Source organism: Pseudophryne corroboree, chromosome 8 (assembly GCF_028390025.1).
Source record: "Pseudophryne corroboree isolate aPseCor3 chromosome 8, aPseCor3.hap2, whole genome shotgun sequence".
In the NCBI taxonomy this organism is placed as follows: Eukaryota; Metazoa; Chordata; class Amphibia; order Anura; family Myobatrachidae; genus Pseudophryne; species Pseudophryne corroboree.
This window is the reverse complement of record NC_086451.1, coordinates 221639536-221661196: the sequence shown is the minus strand read 5'-3', so window position 1 is coordinate 221661196 and position 21661 is coordinate 221639536.

The following is a 21661-nucleotide window of genomic DNA, read 5'->3' as shown; positions in this document are numbered from 1 at the left end:
CTTTTTTTTAGACAAGTTTAGCAGTTTGCTGACAGTGTCCACCAGGTCCAGTATACTGTATATAGCAGTACGGTAGGCCACTGCTGTGTACCTACCTCTGTGTCGTCACTCGTCATCCATTAAGTATACTAGTATCCATCCATCTACATTGTATACCTGTGGTGCCTTTTAGTTGTGCGCAGTAAATATAGTAGTAGGCCATTGCTATTGATACTGGCATATAATTCCACACATTAAAAAATGGAGAACAAAAATGTGGAGGTTAAAGGGAAAGATCAAGATCCACTTCCACCTCGTGCTGAGGCTGCTGCCACTAGTCATGGCCGAGACGATGAAATGCCATCAACGTCGTCTGCCAAGGCCGATGCCCAATGTCATAGTAGAGAGCATGTAAAATCCAAAACACAAAAGTTCAGTAAAATGACCCAAATATCAAAATTAAAAGCGTCTGAGGAGAAGCGTAAACTTGCCAATATGCCATTTACGACACGGAGTGGCAAGGAACGGCTGAGGCCCTGGCCTATGTTCATGGCTAGTGGTTCAGCTTCAAATGAGGATGGAAGCACTCATCCTCTCGCTAGAAAAAAGAAAAGACTTAAGCTGGCAAAAGCACAGCAAAGAACTGTGCGTTCTTCAAAATCACAAATCCCCAAGGAGAGTCCAATTGTGTCGGTTGCGATGCCTGACCTTCCCAACACTGTACGGGAAGAGCTTGCGCCTTCCACCATTTGCACGCCCCCTGCAAGTGCTGGAAGGAGCACCCGCAGTCCAGTTCCTGATAGTCAAATTGAAGATGTCACTGTTGAAGTACACCAGGATGATGATATGGGTGTTGCTGGTGCTGGGGAGGAAATTGACAAGGAGGATTCTGATGGTGAGGTGGTTTGTTTAAGTCAGGCACCCGGGGAGACACCTGTTGTCCATGGGAGGAATATGGCCATTGACATGCCTGGTCAAAATACAAAAAAAATCAGCTCTTCGGTGTGGAATTATTTCAACACAAATGCGGACAACATTTGTCAAGCCGTGTGTTGCCTTTGTCAAGCTGTAATAAGTAGGGGTAAGGACGTTAACCACCTCGGAACATCCTCCCTTATACGTTACCTGCAGCGCATTCATCATAAGTCAGTGACAAGTTCAAAAACTTTGGGTGACAGCGGAAGCAGTCCACTGACCACTAAATCCCTTCCTCTTGTAACCAAGCTCCTGCAAACCACACCACCAACTCCCTCAGTGTCAATTTCCTCCTTACCCAGGAAAGCCAATAGTCCTGCAGGCCATGTCACTGGCAAGTCTGACGAGTCCTCTCCTGCCTGGGATTCCTCCGATGCATCCTTGAGTGTAACGCCTACTGCTGCTGGCGCTGCTGTTGTTGCTGCTGGGAGTCGATCGTCATCCCAGAGGGGAAGTCGGAAGACCACTTGTACTACTTCCAGTAAGCAATTGACTGTCCAACAGTCCTTTGCGAGGAAGATGAAATATCACAGCAGTCATCCTGCTGCAAAGCGGATAACTGAGGCCTTGGCAGCCTGGGCGGTGAGAAACGTGGTTCCGGTATCCATCGTTAATTCAGAGCCAACTAGAGACTTGATTGAGGTACTGTGTCCCCAGTACCAAATACCATCTAGGTTCCATTTCTCTAGGCAGGCGATACCGAAAATGTACACAGACCTCAGAAAAAGACTCACCAGTGTCCTAAAAAATGCAGTTGTACCCAATGTCCACTTAACCACGGACATGTGGACAAGTGGAGAAGGGCAGACTCAGGACTATATGACTGTGACAGCCCACTGGGTAGATGTATTGCCTCCCGCAGCAAGAACAGCAGCGGCGGCACCAGTAGCAGCATCTCGCAAACGCCAACTCGTTCCTAGGCAGGCTACGCTTTGTATCACCGCTTTCCAGAATAGCCACACAGCTGAAGACCTCTTACGGCAACTGAGGAAGATCATCGCAGAATGGCTTACCCCAATTGGACTCTCCTGGGGATTTGTGACATCGGACAACGCCAGCAATATTGTGCGTGCATTACATCTGGGCAAATTCCATCACGTCCCATGTTTTGCACATACCTTGAATTTGGTGGTGCAGAATTATTTAAAAAATGACAGGGGCGTGCAAGAGATGCTGTCGGTGGCCCGAAGAATTGCGGGCCACTTTCGGAGTTCAGGCACCGCGTGCCGAAGACTGGAGCACCACCAAACATTCCTGAACCTGCCCTGCCATCATCTGAAGCAAGAGGTGGTAACGAGGTGGAATTCAACCCTCTATATCAGGCTTTTTCAACCAGTGTGCCGTGGCACACTAGTGTGCCGCGACCAGTTGCAAGGTGTGCCGCGGAGCCAGAGCAGCTTCCTGCACCTTCAGAGTGTACTGTTGTCCTGGGCTCTTCTTAGAGGATCAGTCATGCTCTGGCCGTGACCTATGCCTCGAAGACATGGTGGTGTCAATGCTGCCGCATATCACCACCCAGCCAGCCCTTCCGCCTGCATACACATCTTCCAGTTCCTGCCTGCATACACAGCTTTCCTTGCCGACCCATATCCACACCTGCCCGACCGCCCGCTGCTCAGTATTCGCAGCACTCCACTATGAACAACCCCCGCCACTGGGGAACGGGGAGGAGGTCAGCTGACCAGTAGGGGCTAATATTTGTTATTTTATTTCTCCTGTGGGGAACAATAGGATTTCAATAGAATTTATGTGGGGAGAATAAGGATTTCTGGATTTATTGGGGGAACAATGTGAATAATTCATGTGGGGAGCAATAGGATTTATGTGGGGAGCAATGTGATTGTTTTTTCTGTGTAGGCAAATGTATGTGTGGAATTTTTTTTACTGTGAGGGCCAATGTGTGGGGTTTTTTTTCTTTGGGGAACTGATGGTGTGCCTTGAGAATTTTAAAATATTGTTCGGTGTGCCGCGAGTAAAAAAAGGTTGAAAATCACTGCTCTATATGCTTCAGAGGATGGAGGAGCAGCAAAAGGCCATTCAAGCCTATACATCTGGCCACGATATAGGCAAAGGAGGTGGGACTCAAGCGCAGTGGAGAATGATTTCAACGTTGTGCAAGGTTCTGCAACCCTTTGAACTTGCCACACGTGAAGTCAGTTCAGACACTGCCAGCCTGAGTCAGGTCATTCCCCTCATCAGGCTTTTGCAGTAGAAGCTGGAGACATTGAAGGAGGAGCTAAAACTGAGCGATTCCGTTAGGCATGTGGGACTTGTGGATGGAGCCCGTAATTCGCTTAACCAGGATTCACGGGTGGTCAATCTGTTGAAATCAGAGCACTACATTTTGGCCACCGTGCTCGATCCTAGATTTAAAACCTACGTTGTATCTCTCTTTCCGGCAGACACAAGTCTGCAGAGGTTCAAAGACCTGCTGGTGAGAAAATTGTCAAGTCAAGCGGAACGTGACCCGTCACCATCTCCTCCTTCACATTCTCCCGCAACTGGGGGTGCGAGGAAAAGGCTAAGAATTACGAGCCCACCCGCTGGCGGTGATGCAGGGCAGTCTGGAGCGAGTGCTGACATCTGGTCCGGACTGAAGGACCTGCCAACGATTACTGACATGTCGTCTACTGTCACTGCATATGATTCTCTCACCATTGAAAGAATGGTGGAGGATTATATGAGTGACCGCATCCAAGTAGGCACGTCAGACAGTCCGTACGTATACTGGCAGGAAAAAGAGGCAATTTGGAGGCCCTTGCACAAACTGGCTTTATTCTACCTAAATTGCCCTCCCTCCAGTGTGTACTCCGAAAGAGTGTTTAGTGCAGCCGCTCACCTTGTCAGCAATCGGCGTACGAGGTTACTTCCAGAAAATGTGGAGAAGATGATGTTCATTAAAATGAATTATAATCAATTCCTCCGTGGAGACATTCACCAGCAGCAATTGCCTCCAGAAAGTACACGGGGACCTGAGATGGTGGATTCCAGTGGGGACGAATTAATAATCTGTGAGGAGGGGGATGTACACAGTGAAAGGGGTGAGGAATCGGAGGATGATGATGAGGTGGACATCTTGCCTCTGTAGAGCCAGTTTGTGCAAGGAGAGATTGATTGCTTCTTTTTTGGTGGGGGCCCAAACCAACCAGTCATTTCAGTCACAGTCGTATGGCAGACCCTGTCGCTGAAATGATGGGTTCGTTAAAGTGTGCATGTCCTGTTTATACAACATAAGGGTGGGTGGGAGGGCCCAAGGACAATTCCATCTTTCACCTCTTTTTTCTTTAATTTTTCTTTGCATCATGTGCTGTTTGGGGACAATTTTTTGGAAGGGCCATCCTGTCTTGATTGACACTGCAGTGCCACTCCTAGATGGGCCAGGTGTTTGTGTCGGTCACTTGTGTCGCTTAGCTTAGTTACACAGCCACCTTGGTGCGCCTCTTTTTTTCTTTGCATCATGTGCTGTTTGGGGAGTATTTTTTTGAAGGGCCATCCTGCCTGACACTGCAGTGCCACTCCTAGATGGGCCAGGTGTTTGTGTTGGCCACTTGTGTCGCTTAGCTTAGTCACACAGCCACCTTGGTGCGCCTCTTTTTTTCTTTGCATCATGTGCTGTTTGGGGACTATTTTTTTGAAGTGCCATCCTGTCTGACACTGCAGTGCCACTCCTAGATGGGCCAGGTGTTTGTGTCGGCCACTTGGGTCGCTTAGCTTAGTCACACAGCGACCTTGGTGTGCCTCTTTTTTTCTTTGCATCATGTGCTGTTTGGGGACAATTTTTTGGAAGGGCCATCCTGTCTTGATTGACACTGCAGTGCCACTCCTAGATGGGCCAGGTGTTTGTGTCGGCCACTTGTGTCGCTTAGCTTAGTCACACAGCCACCTTGGTGCGCCTCTTTTTTTCTTTGCATCATGTGCTGTATGGGGACTATTTTTTTGAAGTGCCATCCTGTCTGACACTGCAGTGCCACTCCTAGATGGGCCAGGTATTTGTGTCGGCCACTTGGGTAGCTTAGCTTAGTCACACGGCTACCTCATTGCGCCTCTTTTTTTCTTTGCATCATGTGCTGTATGGGGACTATTTTTTTGAAGTGCCATCCTGTCTTGATTGACACTGCAGTGCCACTCCTAGATGGGCCAGGTGTTTGTGTCGGCCACTTGGGTAGCTTAGCTTAGTCACACGGCTACCTCATTGCGCCTCTTTTTTTCTTTGCATCATGTGCTGTTTGGGGAGTATTTTTTGGAAAGGCCATCCTGTCTTGATTGACACTGCAGTGCCACTCCTAGATGGGCCAGGTGTTTGTGTCGGCCACTTGGGTCGCTTAGCTTAGTCACACAGCGACCTTGGTGGTGTGCCTCTTTTTTTCTTTGCATCATGTGCTGTTTGGGGACAATTTTTTGGAAGGGCCATCCTGTCTTGATTGACACTGCAGTGCCACTCCTAGATGGGCCAGGTGTTTGTGTCGGCCACTTGTGTCGCTTAGCTTAGTCACACAGCCACCTTGGTGCGCCTCTTTTTTTCTTTGCATCATGTGCTGTATGGGGACTATTTTTTGAAGTGCCATCCTGTCTGACACTGCAGTGCCACTCCTAGATGGGCCAGGTATTTGTGTCGGCCACTTGGGTAGCTTAGCTTAGTCACACGGCTACCTCATTGCGCCTCTTTTTTTCTTTGCATCATGTGCTGTTTGGGGACTATTTTTTTGAAGTGCCATCCTGTCTGACACTGCAGTACCACTCCTAGATGGGCCAGGTGTTTGTGTCGGCCACTTGGGTCGCTTAGCTTAGTCACACAGCGACCTTGGTGCGCCTCTTTTTTTTCTTTGCATCATGTGCTGTTTGGGGAGTATTTTTTGGAAGGGCCATCCTGTCTTGATTGACACTGCAGTGCCACTCCTAGATGGGCCAGGTGTTTGTGTCGGCCACTTGGGTCGCTTAGCTTAGCCATCCAGCGACCTCGGGGCAAATTTTAGGACTAAAAATAATATTGTGAGGTGTTCAGAATATACTGAAAATGAGTGGAAATTATGGTTATTGAGGTTAATAATACTATGGGATCAAAATGACCCCCAAATTCTATGATTTAAGCTGTTTTTGAGGGTTTTTTGAAAAAAACACCCGAATCCAAAACACACCCGAATCCGACAAAAAAATTTCGGTAAGGTTTTGGCAAAATGCGTCCAAATCCAAAACACGGCCGCGGAACCGAACCCAAAACCAAAACACAAAACCCGAAAAATTTCCGGTGCACATCACTAATAAAAATACAGTTTTTTCTGTTGCTCTGTTAGTTTTGATTAAAACATATTTAATTAAATATGAGGTGGTGAAATATAGCGATTCAGCAATTTAGGGGCGCCGAAATGAGATTATATCTTCCCCCCCAATCTAAAAACGTTCTGACGCCCCTGCCGCTGGACTTATACGGCTGTACCGCTGGACTTATACGGCAGTACCGCTGGACTTATACGGCAGTACCGCTGGACTTATACGGCAGTACCGCTGGACTTATACGGCAGTACCGCTGGACTTATACGGCAGCACCACTGTACTGGACTTATATTGCAGTACCGCTGGACTTACACAGCAGCACCACTGGACTGGACTTATACGGCAGCACCACTGGACTTATGGCAGCATAGGACACCACCACTGGACTTATGGCAGCACAGGACACCACCACTGGACTGATGCAGCACAAGACAGCACCACTGAATTGGACTTATACAGCAGCACCACTGGACTTATGGCAGCACAGGACACCACCACTGTGACTGGATTGATGCAGCACAAGACACCACCATTGGACTGATGCAGCACAAGACAGCACCACTGTAATGATACAAAAGAGCAGGTCGCCACTCCACGCACCACACCACTTTCCCGCACAGACACTGAGGAGACACGTCCTCTCGCTACACTCTCCAGGACTGGAGTGACAATGGCGGCAATTCGCAGCTCCTTATATGGAATCCAAAACCTGCGACAATCCGACAGCGGGATGATTACGTTTTGCCTCGTTCTGGCTTCTGAGTCTGGTGGGAAAACCTGAGCCGGACTCAGATCTGGACTCAGAGTGGGAACTGTGGGGGTTTCAGTTCTCAGGAACCGAACCCACTCATCCCTAGTTTAGAGTTTTAAAAAGTAGAATATAAGGAGGAAAAATGACAAATAATGTAAGGGGAATAAATCAGGAATGAAAATATAGTGTTATAGATTGTTTGAGGAAGGGGGACCCCAAATTGGTGTCTTACTTAGGGCCCCATGAGATCTAAATCCGCCTCTGCATGGAGGAAATTTAACAAAGTGTGGTTGTCACGCGATGTAATGTAAAGTTTGTAATCTGCATGATTTACTAGGGACAAACCTGCGCCTCAGTCACATGCATAAAAGCCGAAAGGTCTCAAACTACAGTTTTCCTTTGTGGACCTTCCCGGGACACCGTCCCATCCTATGTATCAGGCCGCAGTGAATACAAAACCCCAACTTCACAATAAAGAAAGGACGTGGCTGACACTGGCAGGACAGATCTTGCTGTTGCAGCTCTCTTGCCTGTCAGAATGATAAAACAAACTAATACAAATACCCCCTCCCTTGCATTGTGTAACAGCCTGGCACACTGGCCATTCATACAAAGACATGGCGAGTTGCTCCAAATAATGTGGTGCTCCATTACAGGTGCCTGCAAGGGAGGGGCTAATCTAATGTAGACAAGAAAAGCCAACAGTCATTCTCCTCCTTTCAGATAAAGTGGTGCCCATAGCAACCAATCAGCTTGTAACTGTCATTTTATAGACTGTGATTTAAAAATGATAGGTAGATAGTGGCTATGGGTAATTTATTTGCTTTATTTCCTTGTAAGGATGGGTATAGCTCCCCCTAGGGGCAGATACATCTCAAACCTTTTAATAAGGACAGGTGAAGTAGTGGCCACCAATCAGCTTCTACCAACAGTATCATTTTATAGAATGCACTTGATAGCTAGTAGCTGATTGGTGGCTATTGGAAACCTTACCAATGCTCTTAAAGTATGTTTCATACATCTCAAATATTCTTTTGCAGTATTGTCGCCTAACTATCATTAATGTTGTTGTTGTTGTTGATGTGTAAGGTGCCCCAGTACCCCACAGCACCAGTGTGGGAACCAGGGCATAAGGCACAGCATACAGTGTGGGGTAGCATATTGCTGGGCACTCATATTACTGCTGCTATAGGGCCATAAAGTACACCATACAGTGTTGTAGCATATTGCTGTACACTTACGTTATTGCTGCTATAGGGCCATAAGGTACACCATACAGTGTTGTAGCATATTGCTGTACACTTACGTTACTGCTGCTATAGGGCTATAAGGTACACCATACAGTGTTGTAGCATATTGCTGTACACTTACATTATTGCTGCTATAGGGGCATAAGGTACACCATACAGTGTTATAGCATATTGCTGTACACTTACATTACTGCTACTATAGGGGCATAAGATACACCATACAGTGGGGTAGTAGATTGTTGAGCACTAACATTACTGCTGCTATAGGGACATAAGCTACGGCATACAGTGGGACAGAATATTGTTGGACACCTAGTGTACATTACTGCTGCTATAGGGGCATAAGCTATGGCATACAGTGGGACAGAATATTGCTGGACACCTACTGTACATTACTGCTGCTATAGGGGCATAAGGCACAGCATATAGTGGGGTAGAATATTGCTGGACACTTACATTACTGCTGCTATAGGGGTATAAGGCACAGCATATAGTGGGGTAGAATATTGCTGGACACCTACTGTACATTACTGCTGCTATAGGGGCATAAGGCACAGCATATAGTGGGGTAGAATATTGCTGGACACTTACATTACTGCTGCTATAGGGGGACAGCAGCATATTGTAAGATGCTGAACATCTGCTGGAAAACAGCAATATTGTATTCTGTAATCCATCAGATAACAGCATCTTGGAAATGAATTACTATTTGTCATAGTAGCATGAATTAGAGGTTGAGACTTCTTCACATAATAATTCATGACTGGGCATGATAGAGAACTACCATTGTTACAAAGAGATGGAAACCAGTTAGAGAACCATGGGGCCATTTGCAGCGAAACCAGCTGTAGACTTTCTTTGAGTACTGGATATGCAGCAGGGCAGGGACAGTGGTAGAGGATGCATCAGCCCACACAGCTATGTATCTTTAAGTTTCAGGACCAGTAGCAGGATTTTAGGGTGAACGCAATGTTATTTCTATATTACAGTGCACAGTCCCCAGCCAGGCACAAAACAAAACATTGCTGATCATTATTACTGTAGAGAGGCAGGTAAACGTATGATAGAGGAAGTGACCATGTTCTGCAGGTTGTGAAGGTGGTTGAGATAGCCCAAAGTTTCAGCACACACAACTGCTGCTGGTTGGGAATGAGTTAAATCCTTTAGCATAGACTTCTATATTCTGTGTTTCTATCCACATCACATCCAGTGGTTAGAAGGACGAACATTTTGTGGAAAAGCCAGAGAGAGCTGTTGATGTAAGGCTGCACAATAATTCCAACACACTCCTAGCCCCCACCTTGATGTCTCCCCATCTTCTCTTTTTTCAACCCCATCGTCTGGTCTCTGCATCAGTGCTGCAGTCCCAGCGCAGAGAGGTCCACATTCCCCCCAACCCTAGCCCTTCTCCAAGTCTGCTCTCTAATCACTTCCTTTTGCTGGCTCTCACTTCTCCATGCTGGATTCCATAAAGATCAGCTTTCTCCTCGGATGTTTGCTGCTTTTCCTAACCACAGATTGTGTTATTTTATTCTTTTACTTGAGGGTGGAAATATCTATAATATGGATAATGTCACATAAACACTGATTATCCCCTAGTGAGTCTTTTCACTTACAACTGTTCTGCCTGTAGCTATAAAAATGTCTAAGACACCTGACCCCTTCAGCCCTGTGAGGGGTATGTAAAATGCATCAAACTCCCAGGCTTCATATTGTAACATGTTTATCAATGCAGAACACATGCCTTGTATCTTACATGTCACCAGTGTCGGACTGGGGCACGAAGGGCCCTCCGTGGGGGGGGGGGGGGGGAGGTGCAGTGGTAGGGGTCCATGCTTAGACACTTGGCTAGCCATTAGCGAGTGCATGGTCTGGGCTCCTTGATAAATATATCAGGTTATATTGGTTATTATCAGGTTAATATGTGTCTGAAACTGCCAACTTGCCTGTGCAACAACCATTAAGAAGGGTTAATACCAATCTCTACCATTATATTGCAGTTGTGCACCAGGGATTATACCTAAAGGCAATCTTGCGCCACAGGTTTTTGATATGTAACTAATTTTATGCATTGTGACATATACAGAGTATTTAGTGTTTATAGTGAAGCTTTTAACATTGTTTCTGTTTGGCATTGTATCTCTTTAGAACTTTATATCTATGTGTTATTTGTTATTTTACACAGGTGTGCAGCTCTCTACATGACGCCGTGGCCGGCATCTAGCGATGACGTCACTTTAGACGGAGCGGGACGCGACGGGTGATGGGCGCCATGGACGGTCTGGCGGGAGGTACTTAGGTATGTGGTTTCTTGCTGTACTGTTGTCCTGATGAAAATGTTGTGAATCAACATTGAAACGTTGATGTCTTAGACTTGGTCTCTGTTTTTTTATTCAAGCTCCGAGCACCGCCGATATATATATATATATATATATATATATATATATAGCAAACACAGGTGCGGCACTCTGGCCACGGTAAGCAGCAAAAAAATAACAGGCGGAGACTGTAATTCAATCAACGTTTCAATATAAGAGAATATTGTCGACGACAATATTCTCTTATATTGAAACGTTGATTGAATTACAGTCTCCGCCTGTTATTTTTTTACTGCTTACCGTGGCCAGAGTGCCGCACCTGTGTTTGCTATACATTCTCTGATTGTGAGGGCACCGGCTCAAGTTGTCTATGCTGCGGGGAGTGCCGGACTCTGGAACTTCTATATATATATATATATATATATATATATATATATATATATATATATATATACACATACTTGTTGCAAACTCCGGCACTCCTGAACTAGCCACACATACCTTGCTCGGGTGCCCTCCACCCAGGGGGCTGCCCCAGAATATAAACGTGACACAAATGAGGCGGCACTCAGAGACTGATGAAAAGGTGATCTTTGTATTGGCAAAAGGTTGACGTTTCGGGGACGTGCTCCCCTTCCTGAAAACAATTTGAATAATGTGACAGGTGAAACGTAAATACACACAACTTACCCGAAGGGCCTCCCACCACCGGCGTCCTCCCTCGGCACGTTGCCCGCAGCTCCGATCTGGCACTTCCGGCACTTCCGGCGGCGGAGCGGTGATGACGCAACGGGACCCCGAGCGGTAGTCATGGCAACACCTAGCCTGGCCGGCGCTCAACTCCCGCGATCTCACCAGCTGCCAAACAGCCGGGCGGATGTGACGTCCCGGGACCCGGCTCCGTTGTCAAGGAGACGCTAAAAGTAAACAAACAAAAGAATTTTATAAATGAAGAAAATGCTTCATATAATACAGTGCACATAAATAGCATTATAAAACATGCACAACATTGAAAACACTATTTGCATGAATAAAAATATTGAATTTGATTAAAAAACTTGACAATGTGTGTGACATAAAAAATCTTTTTAAGACATGGTAACCATAAACACTATGCCATATTTCACCTCCGTGTGTTAAATACAGTATACATGAACAGTGCACTAAACCTGAACTCCATAGAGGGTACACTACGTCATAATAATGTTTAAAGAAAATCAGTGGTCTAAAAAAATTTTTCAAAACTTATTTAAGTTTCCTACTGCAATGCTATCAAAGACCTCTTCCAGAAGCCCGGGCACAACATTCCCTATGTCATCATACTGCATGTGGGGGTTCCACTTCAATACTGTATCCCCACTCGTATGTTGATAAATCATGTGCTTCAAAGCGGTCACCCATTCATAAAAAATGAACAAGGCCCAGCGAATCATTAAGTCCTTTAGGACGAAGCGTCTGTAGTTTAAAACTCCACTTGGATTCAAGTTGCAACAGTTTTCTCCCCCTGTCGCCTCCTCTAATAGACTCAGGGACATGGTCAATGGCCCTGTGTCTAAGCATTGCCATATTATGCTTTTGTTCTAAAATATGTCTGGCTACCGGTTGTTCTGCCACCCCTGAATTCAAGGCATTACGTATTGACTGTCTGTGTTGTGCCATCCGAGTTTTAAACTGGCATTCGGTCTTTCCAATATAGTAGGTACCACACGGGCACATGATGGCATACACCACGAACTTGGTGCTACACGTCAAAGGCCACTTGATGGGAAACTTTTTCCATGAATAGGGGTGCGTGATGGAATCCACAGGTGACATGAAAGTGCACGTAGTGCATCCAAGACATTTATAGCACCCATTTTTTCTGGTACGGAAATGTGTGGGTGCTGTTTTGAAATTTGTGATGTCATTTCTAACTACAAAATCCCGTATATTGCGCCCCCTCGTATAACTGGGCATCATTCTTTTTTTGTACAAGTTAGGAAGATCTGTGTCAGACGACACAATGGGCCACAATTTTTTGGCTACACTGGTTATCCTAGTGCTAGCAGAATTAAACTCGTTAACCCATGTGATGGCACTATTTACCTTCTGTCCTACCCGGGGATTAAGCAAATCGCATCTGTCTTTAAGAAGGGCCTTCCTTCTAGCAGTAACTAAAAGCCGCCTGGGATACCCTCTTTGTTTGAATTTTTCTTCCATGTCATCTAGCTGCCTGTCTCTTTCAGTACTCTCACTGTTAACCCTACACACCCTTAGAAACTGGGAGTAGGGTAAACCTTTTCTAGTGGGAACAGGATGAAAACTGTCATGTCGTAAGAGAGTATTACGGTCAGTTGGTTTGGAATACAGCTTAGTGATAATCTTACCTGCCTGTATTTTGATGTGGATGTCAAGGAAACAAATTTCTTCTCTATTCATAGTCATGGTTAATTTAATCGGACTAGATGATCTGTTATGAGTAAAGATTATGTCCTCTAATTGTTCCTCTGTACCCTTCCACATGACCAACAGGTCATCAATATATCTATAGTACAAGAATAGCTGGCCAGCAACTTCTGGATTTTCAAAAAACAAACTTCGTTCCACGTCCCACATAAACGTGTTGGCGAAAGACGGGGCCACTGAGGACCCCATCGCACAACCAGTCAGTTGTCTAAAAAAATCTACCGTCAAACATGAAATAATTATGTGATAACGTAAATTCAAGTAAATCCAGAAAAAAACTCGACATCAGGCCCAGCATATGTAGTATTCCCAACCAATAGCCTTTTGACAGCTTGTAGCCCTGCACCATGAGGAATACAAGTGTACAAGCTGGCCACATCCATCGTGGCCAGAACCGTACCCTCAGGGACTACGTCCACAGCAAGAAATCTTTTTAGCAACATATTAGAATCTTTCAGATGCTTAAATGTCTGCTGAATGCATGGTTGCAGATAAGTGTCCAAATAAATAGCCAAGGGTTCGCAAAGGGACCCGCGGGGAGACACAATGGGCCTCCCCGGGGGTCTCTGAGCATCCTTGTGCACCTTAGGGATAGTGTACAAAATGGGGGTAATGGGATGCTCTGTCAGCAACTTTTCATAGATCGCATTTCCAATGATACCCTTATCCCTCTCTGTTCCAAGCAGCTGGATCAGTTCTTGTTTATAAACCTCTGTAGGGTCCTTTTCAAGTGGGCAGTAAGTCTCTGAGTCCCTCAATTGCCTCATGCATTCTTCTTTGTAATCCTGCAGATCCTGCACCACAATAGCCCCACCCTTGTCCGCGCCGCGGATCACTATATCTCTTCTATTCCCCAATCCCCTTAATGCCTGATATTCTTCCTTTGATAGATTGGGATGAATAGTGTAGGTATCTACCTTATTACCTTCTACTTCTAACAACCGGTGGAAGGTTTTCAATGAGGCATTGTGTGAAATGGGGTCAAACTTGGAACTAGGTCCAAGTTTTTGTATACGGGGAGGTAAAGTCTCTTTGGCACTCTTAGATGGTGTTTTGCCAAAAAATTCCTGTATCTTGAGCTTACGATTCAATTTAAACGTTTCCACCTTCCATTTAAAAGGATCAAGTCGGTTAGTGGGAACATAGGAAAGTCCTTTACTTAAAACCCTTACCTCAATCGGTGAGAGGGGGCTGGATGACACATTAAAGATCATTGTTTCTTCCCCTTTGGGGGTTTCTTTCCCCATTTGCCTTTGATTTTGTCCCCCTCTTCGGGTGTACTTGCGCTTTTGCCCATTACTCCTGCCCGGGTCTTGATCCCTAAAGGGATGGTACGTAGAGTGGAAGTGCTAGTAGTGCTTTGATCATCAGATTCACTAGCCGAAGTGCTGAGAAAGTTAACACGTGGTTTACGTCTGGCAAATCTCGGTGTCTTGCCCCGTGTATCAGTTGAGTTGGAACCACCCAACCAGGTTTAAACTCTATGTTGTGCATAGACCATCTGCACTTTAGTTAATTTCTCCCGTTTAAATTTTAACAGTTCCACTTTATATTGTTCCAACTGAGTGGATAATTTCAGCAGCCAAGCATCGGCTTGATCAGCAGCAAGGGTCTTCAGGTTTTCTTTCTCAAAATCAGAGATTTTTTCTTTAATCACATTATACTCTCTAGTGGATTCCTCAATGACAAGAAGGATCAGGTCCATAGAACATTTGTTCAATACCGAGATCCACTTTTTACAAAAACTGGCATTATATCTCCCGATGGTACGGGTATTGTGGACCCTGAACCCTCTTGGCAATTGTTTTGCCCTGTAGTAATCTGACAGAGTGCGGCTGTGGTATAAATAGTCAAGTTCACGTTTTTTCATTTTAAATAATTCTCTGTACATATCTTCTGAATTAGCATAGATCTTTTCCGTGAATGCTGGTTCTTTATGTAACATAGATTCAGCCTCCAAGTCAGAAAAACTGAAAGTGTCCATTGTGTCACATTGCAACATGAATGACGTATGCTCACCTCCGTCAGAGGCCATGGTGGCGATATTTAAAGTACAAACACACACTAAAGTGACAGTGCAATATGTGCAATGAAGAAGTGCTAGTGCTCCAACAAAGTGCTGGTGATCAGGAAACTCCTGAGGTAATGAGGAGAAAATGCTGATGGGTGCCTGGAGAAAACCCCTATGTCTGCACGACACGCTGAGGCTTGTAATATCCTTGTTGCAAATGCCGGCACTCCTGAACTAGCCACACATACCTTGCTCCGGTGCCCTCCACCCGGGGGGCTGCCCCAGAATATAAACGTGACACAAATGAGGCGGCACTCAGAGACTGATGAAAAGGTGATCTTTGTATTGGCAAAAGGTTGACGTTTCGGGGATGTGCTCCCCTTCCTCAGAACAATTTGAATAATGTGACAGGTGAAACTTAAATACACACAACTTACCCCAAGGGCCTCCCACCACCGGCGTCCTCCCTCGGCACGTTGCCCGCATCTCTGATCTGGCACTTCCAGCTTCCGGCGGCGGAGCGGTGATGACGCAATGGGACCCCGAGCGGTAGTCATGGCAACACCTAGCCTGGCCGGCGCTCAACTCCCGCGATCTCACCAGCTGCCTAACAGCCTGGCGGATGTGACGTCCCGGGACCCAACTCCGTTGTCAAGGAAACGCTAAAAGTAAACAAACAAAAGAATTTTATAAATGAAGAAAATGCTTCATATAATACAGTGCACCTAAATAGCATTATAAAACATGCACAACATTGAAAACACTATTTGCATGAATAAAAATATTGAATTTGATTAAAAAACTTGACAATGTGTGTGACATAAAAAATTTTTTTAAGACATGGTAACCATAAACACTATGCCATATTTCACCTCCGTGTGTTAAATACAGTATACATGAACAGTGCACTAAACCTGTTAACGAGTTTAATTCTGCTAGCACTAGGATAACCAGTGTTGCCAAAAAATTGTGGCCCATTGTGTCGTCTGACACAGATCTTCCTAACTTGTACAAAAAAAGAATGATGCCCAGTTATACGAGGGGGCGCAATATACGGGATTTTGTAGTTAGAACTGACATCACAAATTTCAAAACAGCACCCACACATTTCCTTACCAGAAAAAATGGGTGCTATAAATGTCTACGTGCACTTTCATGTCACCTGGGGATTCCATCACGCACCCCTATTCAGGGAAAAAGTTTCCCATCAAGTGGCCTTTGACGTGTAGCACCAAGTTCGTGGTGTATGTCATCATGTGCCCGTGTGGTACCTACTATATTGGAAAGACCGAATGCCAATTTAAAACTCGGATGGCACAACACAGACAGGCAATACGTAATGCCTTGAATTCAGGGGTGGCAGAACAACCGGTAGCCAGACATTTTTTAGAACAAAAGCATAATATGGCAATGCTTAGACACAGGGTCATTGACCATGTCCCTGAGTCTATTAGAGGAGGCAACAGGGGGAGAAAACTGTTGCAACTTGAATCCAAGTGGATTTTTAAACTACAGACGCTTCGTCCTAAAGGACTTAATGATTCGCTGGGCCTTGTTCATTTTTTATGAATGGGTGACAGCTTTGAAGCACATGATTTATCAACATACGAGTGGGGATACAGTATTGAAGTGGAACCCCCACATGCAGTATGATGACATAGGGAATGTTGTGCCCGGGCTTCTGGAAGAGGTCTTTGATAGCATTGCAGTAGGAAACTTAAATAAGTTTTGACAAATTTTTTTAGACCACTGATTTTCTTTAAACATTATTATGACGTAGTGTACCCTCTATGGAGTTCAGGTTTAGTGCACTGTTCATGTATACTGTATTTAACACACGGAGGTTAAATATGGCATAGTGTTTATGGTTACCATATCTTAAAAAGATTTTTTATGTCACACACATTGTCAAGTTTTTTAATCAAATTCAATATTTTTATTCATGCAAATAGTGTTTTCAATGTTGTGTATGTTTTATAATGCTATTTATGTGCACTGTATTATATGAAGCATTTTCTTCATTTATAAAATTCTTTTGTTTGTTTACTTTTAGCGTCTCCTTGACAACGGAGCCGGGTCCCGGGACGTCACATCCGCCCGGCTGTTTGGCAGCTGGTGAGATCGCGGGAGTTGAGCGCCGGCCAGGCTAGGTGTTGCCATGACTACCTCTCGGGGTCCCGTTGCGTCATCACCGCTCCGCCGCCAGAAGCCGGAAGTGCCAGATCGGAGCTGTGGGCAACGTGCCGAGGCAGGACGCCGGTGGTGGGAGGCCCTTGGGGTAAGTTGTGTGTATTTAAGTTTCACCTGTCACATTATTCAAATTGTTCCGAGGAAGGGGAGCACGTCCCCGAAACGTCAACCTTTTGCCAATACAAGGATCACCTTTTCATCAGTCTCTGAGTGCCGCCTCATTTGTGTCACGTTATATATATATATATATATATATATATATATATATATATATATATATATATATATAATGCAAACAGGAGACTGGCACTCCGTTAAAAATCAATAAGTGCCCAGGTGCTGGTGAAAGAGATAACTAGATGTAGAAAGGAGGACACGGCACTCTCGGGTCTTGAGATTACACAGCAAGCTGGATTAACAAAACAGACTGTGCTGCTGAGCTTGTCGTCAATGTTTCATTTAATGCTAAATTTTGTCAGGACATAGATGAACACACAATACCATGCTTACCTTAAAAACCAAAACACCGAACAGACCGCCACCGAGCACAGCGTCCACGTCATCGGGGTTGGAGAGGGAGCGAGAAGGACAGTCTGTATCAGTAACTCTACTGATGCACTCGTTAACCAGGATGGGAAATCTTTAGGAAAACAAACAAATAAAGGAACCGATAAACTAAAATGTATGCTTGCAAATGCAAGAAGTCTATCAGGTAAATGGGGGAATTGGAATTGTTAGCATCAAAGGCCGAGTATGACATTATAGGTATTACGGAAACATGGTGGGACGACTATCACAACTGGGTTGCTAACTTGGAGGGGTATTCTCTTTTTAGGAGGGACAGGGCTAACAAAAGAGGAGGAGGTGTATGTCTTTATGTTAAACCATCACTTAAACCATACCTAAAGGAGGATATCTATGAGGAGACTGGCGATAATGTGGAGTCACTATGGCTAGAAATCTCAAGTGGGGGAATTGATGCAAAAAAACTAGTCATAGGCACGTGCTACAAACAGCCGGATATTAGCATACATGAGGAAGAACAACTATTGCAGCAAATCAAAATGGCTGCGGGATTGGGAGACATCCTTGTCATTGGGGATTTTAATTACCCGGATATAAACTGGAGTAACGATTCATGTGCTAAAGCGAGGGGCAGCAGGTTCTTAAATATGTTTAGGGATCACTACTTGTCTCAATTAGTCGAGGACCCAACTAGGGGTAAAACTACCCTGGATCTAGTAATTACCTATAATGTGGACATTATATCAAACACTAAAGTTGGGGAGACTTTGGGTAACAGTGATCACTATATGATCACATTATTCATCAGTTTCAGGAAACATAGCTATAGGGGTTCCACCAAAACTTTTAACTTTGGGAAGGCTAATTTCAGTATGCTTAGATGTGCACTTAATTAAATAGAGTGGGAGGTTCTGTTTAATAACAAGAACACTTCGGAAATGTGGGATGTTTTAAAAGGGTTGCTGGATAGCAATATTCACAAATTTATTCCCATGGGCAGTAAACGCAGGAGTATTAAACTCAGCTAAAATGGAAAATGAAAAGCAAATCGCTATAGAGAGTAAAACCAATCCTAAAAAGTTTTTTAAATACACAAACGGTAAAAGGTTAAAAAAGGAGAATATAGGTCCATTAAAAGATGAATTAGGAGAATTGATAAATGACGATGAAATAAAAGTGGAAATACTGAACAAATTCTTTTCATCAGTATTCACCAGTGAAGAACTGATGGTGGGAGTAGAGCATAACAATTGTGACAGTAATGATTCATGGTTAGATACTTGTTTAAGATAAGAAGTAGTCCGGGAGAGACTAAGCAAAATTAAGATTAATAAATCACCTGGTCCTGATGGACTTCACCCGAGGGTTCTTATGGACCTTAGTTCACAACTAGCATGACCCCTATACTTGATTTTCAATAGTTCAATTAGATCAGGCATGGTACCGAAGGATTGGCGTATAGCTGAGGTAGCGCCATTATTTAAAAAGGGATCCAAAAATCTTCCGGGAAAGTACAGATCAGTTAGTTTAACATCTATAGTGGGGAAAATATTGGAAGGAATGTTAAGGGACGTCATACAGGAGTATCTAAAGTCCGCTAGGATTATTAGCAAGAACCAGCATGGGTTTGTGAGGGACAGGTCATGTCAGACTAACTTAATTAGCTTCTACGAGGAAGTGAGCAATAATCTTGATCAAGGAAAAGCAGTGGATGTGGTCTTCCTAGATTATGCAAAAGCCTTCGATACAGTTCCTCACAGGAGACTGATGATCAAATTAAAGGAGATTGGCCTAGGAAAAACGATTTGCACATGGATAAGCAACTGGTTGGATAGCAGGGTACAGCGAGTAGTGGTCAATGGGAAGTCCTTAACCTGGTCCCCAGTAGTCAGCGGAATACCACAAGGGTCCGTACTCAGACCACTACTGTTCAACATACTTATCAATGACCTAGAAATAGGCCTGGAAAGCACAGTGTCAATCTTTGCAGATGATACTAAACTGTGTAAGGTAATTAATTGAGAATTGGATGTGGAGTCCTTGCAGAATGATCTATCTAAACTTGAACTCTGGGCGTCTAAATGGAAAATGAGGTTCAATACAGACAAATGCAAGGTTATGCATTTTGGGACTAAAAACAAACTTGCATCCTACATATTAAATGGGGAACGCCTAGGGGAAACAAGGTTGGAAAAGGATTTGGGGGTATTCATTGATAATAGGCTTAATAACCATACACAATGTCAAAACGCAGTAAAGAAGGCAAGTAAGGTGCTAGCGTGCATAAAAAGGGGAATTGAGACAAGGGACTCGGATGAAATCGTGCCGCTGTATAAGGCATTGGTACGTCCGCACCTGGAATATTGTGTTCAGTTTTGGGCACCATTGTATAAAAAAGAAATAAGTGAACTCGAAAGTGTTCAAATGCGAGCTACTAAATTGATTAAAGGCCTATAAGGACTAGACTATGAGGAAGGGCTTACTAGGCTGAATATGTATACACTAGAAAAGAGGCGCCTAAGAGGAGATATTATTAATATCTTCAAATACGTAAAGGGACATCACAAAGAGTTATCAGAGGAATTATTTATTAAAAGAAAACAGTTTAGGACACGTGGGCACTCGCTGCGACTGGAGGAGAGAAAGTTCCGAACGCAACGGAGGAAAGGGTTCTTCACTGTTAGGGCAATCAGGATGTGGAATTCCCTGCCAGGGAAGGTGGTAATGGTGGACTCTGTAATTGGATTTAAAAAAGGAATGGATAAATTTCTGAATGAAAAAGCTATCCAAGGTTATAATACTTAAAATATCAAGGTGGTTAATCTGGGGGTAACATGACTACCTAAATAGTCATAAAACATTGTTTAGCTAGTATGTAGAATCATCACAACTTAAAACAGGTTGAACACGATGGGCAATTTGCCTGTATTCAACCTCAAAGACTATGTTACTATGTTATGTCACAGCATAGCGACGTGCGCTATCCAGCACCATTACCATGACAACCCGCTAGACGTGGCAGCAGTGCTAGGGATAAGATACAGTACAATAACACCAGGAAAATACAGTGAAATAACATCCACCAAGTGAATAAAACACTAAATAGTGTTACATGCTCGAAAATACTGTTTCAACATGGCAGCCTTGTTGTTAAACACTAACAAAGATATAAAAAGATACTATAAAAAAGATACAATGACTCCTAAAACTGCAGACAGGACAAAAATAGCCATCCTATAACAGGTTAATTAATGGTCGGACCTAAAGCAATGTATAAATATCTCAAATCCAAATAATTGTAGCCCCAGAGCCCAAGATCCATCCTACAACTGGACAAATTATATTCTCTATTGTAGTTTACTGGAAAAAAAATGTAAGAAGACTCAGGACAATGGTGAAAAGACAGCTCCAACCACCATTGTATAAAGAAGACTAGAGGGACAATAAAGTGAATTAAAGTCATACTAAACCTATCCTACATAATCCTGCATACTCAGTATAGGTAATACATATTTAGAGAAAATATCCAAGGTTATTTGACTCATTTAAGCCAAAAGGTGCTACAGTACGTAGCTCAAAGATCCAGCGAGCCTCCCTTTGTAATAGACGGGCCCCTCGGTCACCTCCACGGATGTTCAGGGGAACATGATGTATGATTTTATGGCGTAAACTAGCCAGCGTGTGTTTCGCCTTACGGAAGTGCCGGGCTACAGGTTGTTCTTGGGTGGCACCCTCTACGGCTGCACGTATTGCCTGCCGATGTAGTGCCATCCTCTCCCTGAACTGGCGGATAGTCTTTCCAATATATAGCAGGCCGCAAGGGCATTTGATGTTGTAGACAACAAACGAACTCTGACAGGACAGAATATGTTTGATCCTGATCTTGACACCCGAATGTGGGTGAGTAAATGTAGGGCCACACTCCATGAAACGACAGGTTGTGCGG